Source organism: Chinchilla lanigera, unplaced genomic scaffold (genome assembly GCF_000276665.1).
Source record: "Chinchilla lanigera isolate Chin_1 unplaced genomic scaffold, ChiLan1.0 scaffold00097, whole genome shotgun sequence".
NCBI classification, from domain to species: Eukaryota; Metazoa; Chordata; class Mammalia; order Rodentia; family Chinchillidae; genus Chinchilla; species Chinchilla lanigera.
In genome coordinates, this window is record NW_004955498.1 from 3,555,622 (window position 1) to 3,565,840 (window position 10,219).

The following is a 10,219-nucleotide window of genomic DNA, read 5'->3' on the forward strand; positions in this document are numbered from 1 at the left end:
AGAGAACTGCATCAGGACCTGCAGAGGCTTGTGCAGTTGGACACAGTAAGAAGAACACGAGACACTGCTTCCAGGGTGGCCCTCCAGATTCAAGATTTGGTGAGTGAGTGCACTGCAAGCACCCTCTGACACAGGACACGGAAGTGGAGCTGTGAGGGAAGTGACTGTAGAGAAGGGCTGGGACTTTGAACCCTGGTTTGTCAGCAGTCCATTAGCTCCTCCCCACTGTCAGGTTCCCAGAGTGAGCAAGGGAAGGACTGTCATAGGAGACCCCTGGGAGTTAGAGAGCAGACTGGGGAAGTCCTGCTGAAACATGGGGACTGGTGATCACAGAATGGTTGCTGCATCCTCACACGTTTCAGCCTGAGTCACACACAGGATTGGAAGTACACATCGCCACCATGTTCCCACTGCTAAAGGGAGCCCTTGAACAGAGTCTTACGGTGTGTTATTTCTCAGCTACTCCCATAGACACCATTGTAACAGACTAGCCAGTTACTGCTATAGCAGAATAGATTCCATAGGAATACTCCTCAGTGGACAATTTAGTGCCAGTGATCCTTTCTGCCAAATCCACCATCATACTCAGGGTGAGAGACAGCAAAAGTTGTTAACTCAAGAAATCAGACTGAATCATACTCTGTGAGAACCGCTGCAACCTGGCAGAAGGAGGTCCTGAGTCTGAGTTAACTTCAGTTTTAGAGTGCAGGGATCAGAGAGGTAGTTGGGGTGTGCGCACTCAGACTCTGCCACAGAAGCTCTCTGAGAATCACACATGCAAAATCTCTTAGATATAGCTAGTCTGTGTTCCCTCGGGCATCTCATTTGTTTAAGTATTTGTATGTTTCTTGAGTTATTTAGCAATGTGGGTGGTGTTATGTTCTTCTATGGTCTCATGTGTTTTTTAGGTTTTCATTCTTTTATATTGGTTTGCGCATTAGCTCTGATTTAATAGGCATCTTGGGTCCCTCCCTCATCTCAGTTCTTTAGTTCCTTCACCTTAACCCCTTGAGACAATATTACTTACATACTTCTTTATTCTTTTTTCCAAACACATAATGCCTCCTGTTCCCAATGTTCTTTTTTTCCTTCTTTTTGAGATAAGCTCTCACTATGCACTTCAGGATGACCTAGACTCACTATGTAGCTCTGAGTGGCCTCAAACTCGCAGTGATCCTCTTTCCTCAGCCTCCTGAGTGTTGACATTATAGGCTTATGCTGCAACATCTGGACACCCAAGCACTTAAATTCAGCATACTTAGCCCCATCAAAGTCAGTCACTCCTATCTTCAGTAGTGTAATTCCTTGATCCTCCCTGCCCTGAGCCTTTTGTTCTTCCACATCTTATTTAGTTTTTTTTGTCTCCCAGTAAGTAAACTGTGAAAACCGCATAGCTTTTCTCAATCACAAAGTGAATGCTCTTTCTGTCATATCTCGCCTTTGCCCCCACTAAATATCTTCTGAAAACTCAGAATAATAAAACTTCAACTCAGCTAACAGCATTACAATAAAATCAGCCACCACATGAATTTTTTCTTCTCATCTACCACTAGTCTCCCTTTCAAACTTTTCCCTTAGTGCCTAACACTACTGATTCAAAATCCCCCTATTCTCACACCTCTCCTCACCTCCCTCACAGTAGAGCTACCACAAGTAATAAACACTCACACTGTGCATAAAGAACAGACAACAGGGAGGGAGTAACTGCAAGGACTATCATATAGAGGTGCTGTAAGATTGAATCTGAGGATGCTGTTATAAATAGAAGCCTTTCTTTTGAGGGACAGAGTCAACATCACTTAAGTTAGCTCATAGAAGAAGTTACAAGGGATGAAGAAATTCGATGAATTTCATAGAAGCAAAAGTTTAAAGAAATTATACTCAATATGCCCACGGTGAATTTCAAGGAAATAGATAACAAACTTGACAAGCTAAGGAAAACAGTTCACAATTAGAATGACATGTTTAACAAGGACAGGGAATCCTCCAAAAGATGTCAAAGTGAAACATCTAAAATATAAACAGTACAGTATTCCTGCACTGCAGAAATGACCAATGTGTTGACAAAGTGTATGATACTGGGGGCACAATACTGAATTATGATAACCATCTCAAAGTAGGGCAAAAAAGAAAATAAGAGACGACTAACAACCAGCTACTGACAGCAACAACAAGACCAACGTAAGACTAACTAGAGTCAAGGACGATGGAGAAGGTAGCACAGATGTATTCACTAACATACTTACAGAAATTAAGAAAGACAATTTCCCAAATGTAAGAAAAGAGCTTAAAATACAGGTAGGTGATGCTTATAGAATCCCAGGAAATTATGAGAAGTGGAAAATCTACACTAAATTCATAGGTATCCAGCAAAAAAAAAAAAAAACAGTAGAATTTTAAAATCAGACAAAGAAAAACAAAAAAAAACACATATAAAGGTAAACCAACTAGAATCACAACAGATTTCTCAGAACAAACCCTGAATGCCAGAAGAACTGGGAGTGAAGTGCTTCAAATCCTAAAATCAAGTAAAGTCCAACCCCAGTCAACTTACCTATGAATGCAATACTTCAAAATAGGTGGAGAAATAAGCTATTTCTACAAAATAGACAAGCTTAGAAGATATACAAATGCCAAACCAGTTTTAAAGGGAATACTGAAGAATATTCTCAACAGAAACAATGAATTCAATACAGCTAAAATCAGAAAGGAATCTAGTGAGGTCAACTGATGAACAGCAAAAAAAAAAAAATCCCAGCAACATGAACAGAAAAGCAAATGATATAAATAAATGAAAAAGGCAATGGTACTTATTAATCAAAGCATGTCATTTATATCTTTCCATGTTAACAAGCTCAACTCTCCAATCAAAAGACACAATCTGGCAAACTGGAATCCAATATTGTATTGCATACATGAAGCTAATCTAATCCAGAAAGATGTTCATACATAAAAAATTAAAGGATGGTAAACAACATTTCATGCACCAGGACTCCAAAAATAAGCAGAGGTACCAATTCTAATCCATACATGGTAAACTTCAAGGTAAAACTGACTGAAAGGGGCAAATAAGTTCACTACCTACTATTTAAGGGAACAATCCCTACAAGAAGAAATAACATGGATAAACATATATGCAGCAAATACTGGAGCACCTATCTTTAGAGAATAAGAACTGCTGAAATTAAAAGTTCAAATAAACATTAACACAATCACAGTAGGGGATTTTAACACCCCATTTTCTGAACAGACCAATCAACTAAACAAAAAACAAAGAAAGAATCTGAACAGCTGAATCAGATCCTAGAACATATGTATAGTTATATACAGTTTCTACCCCTCTTCAAATTAGTACATATTCTTTTCAGAAGCACAAGTAATTTTTTCAAATAGATCACATACTAGTCCACAAAGCCTGCTTAATTAAATGAAAAGTATTGAAATCACCTGAGCATTGTGAAATGAATATAGAAATCAATCAAAAGAAATTTCCAAAAGGCAAGAGCCTCTGGAAAATTACAAACATACTGAGAACACTCTGAGAACAAACCAAAGAAGAATTTTGAAAATTTCCAGAAGCTAACAACAAAGACCGTACAACTCAATGAAATCTCGGGGATAGTATGAAAGCAGTCTTAAAGGAAAATTCATTGCAAGCAATGCTCACATTAGAAAACAAAGCAAGCTGATCTAAATGGCCTCATGAAAAATCCCAAGATACTTAAGAAAGAAAAACAAACTAGCCCAAACTGGAAATTAAAGAGGGAAATCATAAAGATGACAGTGAATATCAGTGAAAACAGGACAAAAAAAAACTAAAAAAATCAAAGAGTCAAAGAATTGGTTTTTTGAAGGAATAAATAAAATATGCAGTCCTCACCAAGAGAAAGAGAAAGGTTCACATTGATGCAATTTAAAATGACAATATTCAAAGGAAAAGAGACACTGTCAGAACCCAAAACATAGTAACTATTTCAAAAATTATTTTCCAACAAATTAGTAAACTTTGAAGAAATGAACAGAATCCTACACTCATACAAGTACCAAAGCTAACAAACCCAAAAAGACAGCTATGCTTAACAACTGAAGAATAGGGGCTGGGGATTTAGCTCAGTGGCACAGAGCCTGCCTGGCAAGTGCAAGGTCATGAGTTCGATTCCCAGTACCAGAAAAAAAAAAAAAAACAACCAAAGAATAAGCAGTGCAATTTACACTCTAATAATGATTCTATCAAATAAAATAAGCCAAGGACCTGATGTATTCTCTGTTGAATTCTATAAAATATTTAAGGAAGTTGTATCACTAATACTTCTCAAGCTCTCAAGAAAATTGAAAGAAATGAAGTTCTCCCAAATTAGTTTATGGAAGCCAGCAACATCCTCATCCCAAGCTTGGAAAAAGATCCAACTAGAAAAGAAAATGCAGGTCAATGTGCTTTATGAACAAAAACGCAAAAATCCTCAATAAGATGTTATCACGTAGAATGGTGCACATTATCATAAACATGATACATCATGATCAAGTAGGTTTCATCCCAGTGATGCACAGATGATTCAACATACAGAAGTCAAATGTAATAGAGCATATAAACAGAAGCAAGGACATAACCAATATAATCACAAGAGTAGATGCAGAAGGCATTCAATAAAATCCAACAACATTTCCTAATTTAAGAAAAAAAAAAAAACCCTGAAGAAAGCCAGGTGAGGTGGCCCACACCTTTAACCCCAGTACTTGGCAGGCTCAGGCAGGAGGAGCATTGAAATTCTGAGACCAGCCTGTGCTACACAATAGCTCCAAGCCAGCCTGAACTGCATAGTAAGAACCTGTTTAAAAAAGACAAAAGGAAAAATGAAGAGGACAAGCGTAGAAGGACTATGCATCAATGTGATAAAAGTTATTTATGACAAATGGAAAGCTAACATCATACAAAATGGGAAAAAATGCAAAAGTATTCTCCCTAACATCGGGAAGAAGACAAAGATATCTACCAGAGACTCTTCTATGCAACACTGTGCTTGAAACATTAGCCAGAGCAATTAGACAAGAGAAAGAAATTAAAGGGTACCTATAGGAAAGGAAGTACTCACATTAGCATTATTTGCAGATAATAAGATACTCAACATAGGAGTTCCAAGGACTTCTCAAAAAAACTCTTAGAGCTAGTAAACAACATCACCAAGTAGCAGGGTACAAGATTAGCACACAAACATCATTAGCATTTGTGTGCAACTACAGTGAACAGGATTAGACAAAAATTATGAAAACAATAACATTCACGGTTGCCTCAAGAAAAATTAAGTATCCAGGTACTGATCCAACAAAGGAAGTGAAAGATCTCTACGATGAAAATTACAGTACTCTCAAGAAAGGCATTGAAAAGGACCCACAAAATGGAAAGTTGTCCCTTGCTTCTAGATATGCAGAACCAATATTTTCAAAATGGTGATACTACCAAAACTGTTTTAGAGATTCACTGCAGTCTTAATCAAAATACCAACAGCATACATTACAGATCTCAAGAAAACAATCCTAAAATTCATATGGAGCCAGAAGAGACCCCCAGTAGCAAAAGCAAGTGGGGGAAATAAGAGCAAAGCAAGTGGCACACCCATACATACCTTCCAGCTATACTGTAAATAACAGTGGTAAAAATGGCACAGTAATGGAAACAAACCAGAAACATGGATCATTCAAACAGAACTCAGTATACAGAAAGTTCCTCAGTGATATTCACCTATTTGATGTTTGAAAGGGGCCAAAAGCATATGTGGAAAAAAGATAACCTATTCAACAAGTGAAATGAATGAACCTTTCTGGAAAATAAAACATTTACATCTTGTGAAGACATAAGTTTAACTGAACCTCAATTAAAGAAGAAATAGCAACAAAAATCAACTAAGGGTACTGTATGAGACTAAAAAGCCACTATACAGCAGAGGTACCAACCAGTAGAGTGGAGAGACAAAGAATGGGATAAAATTTGTGGAAGGTACTCCTCAGAGAGAAGAATAATATCTAGAATATACACAAAAATCAAATATTGAAACCAACTAAAATTAAAGACTCAGTCAAGGAATGGGCCAGAGAAACGAACCGACACTTCATAGATTAAGAAAAACAAATAGTCAATAAATAGATGAAAAAATATTCAACATCTCTCACCATAGAAATGCAAATTGAAAACGCTAAGATTCCATGTTATTTCTGAAAGAATGACAATGATATGAAATCAAACAATAAAAAATGTTGGCATGGCTGTGGAGAGAAACAAACCCTCTTGCACTGTTGGTGAGAATACAAAATAGCACAACCATATAAAAAACAGTACAGAGGGCCGGGAATATAGCTGAGCAGTGCAACACCTGCCTGGCAAGCTCAAAGTCTGGAGTTTGATTCCTTGTACAAAAAACTAAATACCACGCAGATTTGCCAAAGAACTGCAATTAGAAATTCCATATGACCTAGTTCTCCCCCTGCCAAGTATCTTCCTCAAACAGTTTAAGTCATCATACTACAGCAACACATGCACACCTATGTTTATATTGACACATTTTGAAATAGCTAAATCCTGGACGCAGCCTGTATATCCATCACCAGATTACTGGATAAAGCAAATGTATCTATATATAATGAAATTCTACCTGGGTATAAAGAATGACATATTTGAGACATCTGTAGGAAAATGTATGCACCTTGAAAATATAATGTTAAGTGAAAGTAGCCAGTCACACAAGATTAAGCACTGGATGGTATCACTTATTTGATTGAGGCAAAGGACACAGAAAGAAAACCGAAAAGGATGGATAGAAAGACACAAGGGGCAGACTTCCTGAAAGAGAGAAGAGATTCAAGGGAAAAAGAATGAGGGGTGAGGGGGAAGAGAAAGGGAAATGAGAGAAATAAAGATGTGCCATGTACAGGAACCTACAAACAGGAACCTAAAAAGCTCAGTTACTGTATTGATTGATTGATTGGTTGATTGATGCTGGGAATTGAACTCAAGACCTTGCCCTTACCAGGCAGGCACTGTGCTGCTGTGCTACCTGCCCGGCCCCCCAATTACTATGAATACTCTATGCCATAACATGAACTAAGACATAATATCAACAAGTATGAAAAAGATTGTAGGGGTATTGGATGGACGGGAGGGGAGGAGAAGGGGATTTTCAAAGAAGAAACAATCTGTAAAATGGAATGCCACCACATCCAAGATAAATGTAAACTGTATAAATTGCAAAATTGAACTAATAAAATACTTAAAAAATTATTTAAAAATATACAAAAACTAGGCCCCCAAAATTGAAAGATCCAGTGAAAAACTGGACACCTGAAATGAGTAGATAATGGACAGATGATGTAAATTTGGCTAACAAATTCAGGAAAAAAATGATCAGCATTGCCTCCCAGTAGAAATTCAAACTAAAACAACACTGAAATCTCCTCTCACTCCAGAAAGAATGGCTATATTCAAAAAAATCAAACCACAGCCAATGCTGGCAAGCCTGTGAGGTAAAAACAACCCTTTTTCACTGTTGGTGAGAGTTTGATCTGGTACAACCCCTATGAAAACAGGGATGGACATGACGTCTAACACTAGCACTAGAAATTACATTTGACCAGGATGTTTTCCTTTTAAGAAGCTTCCCTGAATAATTAAAAATATCCTGTCACAGTGATCTATGCACACTTTGTGGGTAGTAGCACAGTTCCCAAGAGCTAAATCTCGGACAAGGCATGTATGTCCAGCAACAGATTAAGGGATACAGGGTGGTAGAGAGAAGCAATAGGTTACCAGTCTGTCATAAAGAAGCATAAACTTGAATCATTTGCACGCAAATTGTTGCAAATTGAGAATATATTGTCAAGTGCAATAAATGAGATATACACGTTCATTTATTTTTATTTTATTTTATTTTTTTTTGGTTTTTCTCCAGTACCGGGAACCGAACTCACGACCTTGCGCTTGCCAGGCAGGCGCTTTTGCCACTGAGCTAAATCCCTAGCCCCCAGATATACACGTTTAAATATCTGGTTTCTTTTAGATGAGGACAAAATATATAAAAAAAGCAAAAATAAAGAGTACAAAGTCATCATGAGGACTGTGATCATCACATACTACAAACATAGGAGAAAAGGAATCCAAAAATGCCTTTGGGGAAAAAAGACAGGGGAAGTGGATCAAAACAGAAAGGAGGCCGTGCAAATATACAGAATTCCCACAATAAATGCAATCATTCCATATTACAACACAAAGCTTTACATACCTCATCCAAATTCCTCAACTTGATTGCTGACAGCATTTCTGGGGAACTCCTGGATTGGACAGAAGGACAAGGTTACAGAAGCTCTCCTTTGTCTGGAGTGTGACCAAAGACTCACACTTCCCCTCTGAAGACCTGCACAAGCACATTGCAATCCAAGGACACCACACCCTGTGACCCCAGGGGTAGAATTCATAGCAAAGGCAAAGCTCTGCTATTCCTGAGTAGACATCCACTATCATTACTACTGTTCAGGATAGTTCTCAAAACTTTATCCAGAACAAGCAATCATAAGAAATGAAAGGGATCACAGAGGGAAATAAAAAGTTAAATTTTCATTATTTGCACATGACCTAATCGTCTACATGAAAGAACCCCCAAACTCATCAATAAGCAAATTTGGTACCATCGCAGGTTAGAAAATCAAAACAGAAAAATCAATAGCAATCCTGTACCTTAATAAGAACTTCACCAAAAAAGAAATTAGGCAAACAGTAACTTACACAGAGGGTCATAAAAATTAACTCCTTCGGAATTTATATAACCAACACATGATTTTTAGCTACCGCATACTCTTCCACAGGTATAGGGGATGACAAGTGACTTCCTTGTGTGTCGTTAAAGTGTTTGTGTTTTGCATAGTTCTTTCCATGAACAAACTTTACTACTGCAGTGCAAAATCCTTATTTTAATGCTGACTTCAGGCTCCTTATAGAAGCTGCAACCCGTTACCTTGAACTGAACTGCACTAACTTTTAGAATTCAAAGAAAGTAAGACTCTGATATCCTCTTCGTTCCCTGTGAGCTGAAAGCTGTGCTCTCCTGGGAATTCTGCATCACGTGGTGCACGGCAGAACATGGCATCTTTTCTAGAATGTTCTGGGACCTCTCTCGGGGTGGGGATTCCCCCGTTGTCCCTCAGCCCCCATTCTGGCCTCAATCTGCCCAGGTCCTATCCACTCCGCCACGCTGAAGCCCAGCACTCAGAACAGGCTCTGACTCTGCACTCCGGGCCTCCTGAGGCCAGCGGTCCCCACCTGGGAATTCCTTCTCAGTGAGTAAGGCTCACGACAGACACGGATCTGGATTGATGGAGGCCCTCTCTCTGCAGTGCGCTTCCGCACTCCCCACAGCCTGTCACACTGCACCCTAACCGAGCCCACCACCACAATTCTCCTCACCTGAAGCCGGCACCTCAGAACTGGACCCCAACGGCTCCAAGCGGAAGCCGCCTCCGCGGTCAGTGGATGTCACAGTGACCTTTGTGCCCCGGATTTCCCAAGGTTCACAGCGGTAGCGGAACGGAATTTTCAAGGTCCCCTCTGTCCGGGTTGGAGGTTCAGCCTTTTGGTTCCTGGCAGAGCCGGAACTACCTTCCTCTATGGACTGAGCCTATTCCCTTGATACAATGTATCTACCTCCCGGGATACAGGAGCCCGAGACTCATTGAAACAATTCAGCCCCTGTGTGCTCCAGGACTCACAAGAGACTTAGATCTGGGTGGTTTGCAGATCCTACCTTTTGGGTAGGATTTTCAGAATGTCTGCTCACCTCTCTCTTAAACCCCAACTGAGCTGGAGTTCTCTGCTCTCCTCCTCTGAGCCGAGGAACTCAGTAAAGGCCGTCACTCAGCTCTCTTTCAATTACTCAGCAGTCAGTGCACACTACCTCCAGCAAGTTGTCAGCAGATGCAGAAAATGCTTGTCTAGGTTCTTTCCATCCCTAGGCATCATCTTCTTCGGTCCTGGTGGTGATCTGATGTTGAAAGTCCCGTGATGCTGAAGAGAGACTCTTTGATTACACAGCATAATGCTATTACAGGGGCTGGGGATTTAGCTCACCGGCAAAAGCGCCTGCCTGGCAAGCGCAAGGTCATGAGTTCGGTTCCCGGTACCGGAGAAAAACAAAAAAAAAAAAAACAAAAAACAAAAAAAAATGCTATTACACGGTATTTA

At 39.4% G+C, this 10,219-nt stretch overlaps 1 long non-coding RNA gene across 1 annotated transcript in view; it reads right to left on the reverse strand.

Moving 5' to 3' along the window:
- LOC102024026 overlaps nt 1-9,525 on the reverse strand; it is a 16,310-nt gene extending 6,785 nt beyond the window's left edge. Inside the window, exons 1-2 of the long non-coding RNA XR_264214.1 lie at nt 9,446-9,525; nt 8,268-8,316 (exon numbers count right to left, since the gene is read on the reverse strand). This is a non-coding gene — a long non-coding RNA (uncharacterized LOC102024026). The remainder of the gene's footprint in view (nt 1-8,267; nt 8,317-9,445) is intronic.
- Nucleotides 9,526-10,219: the final 694 nt, after the last annotated feature.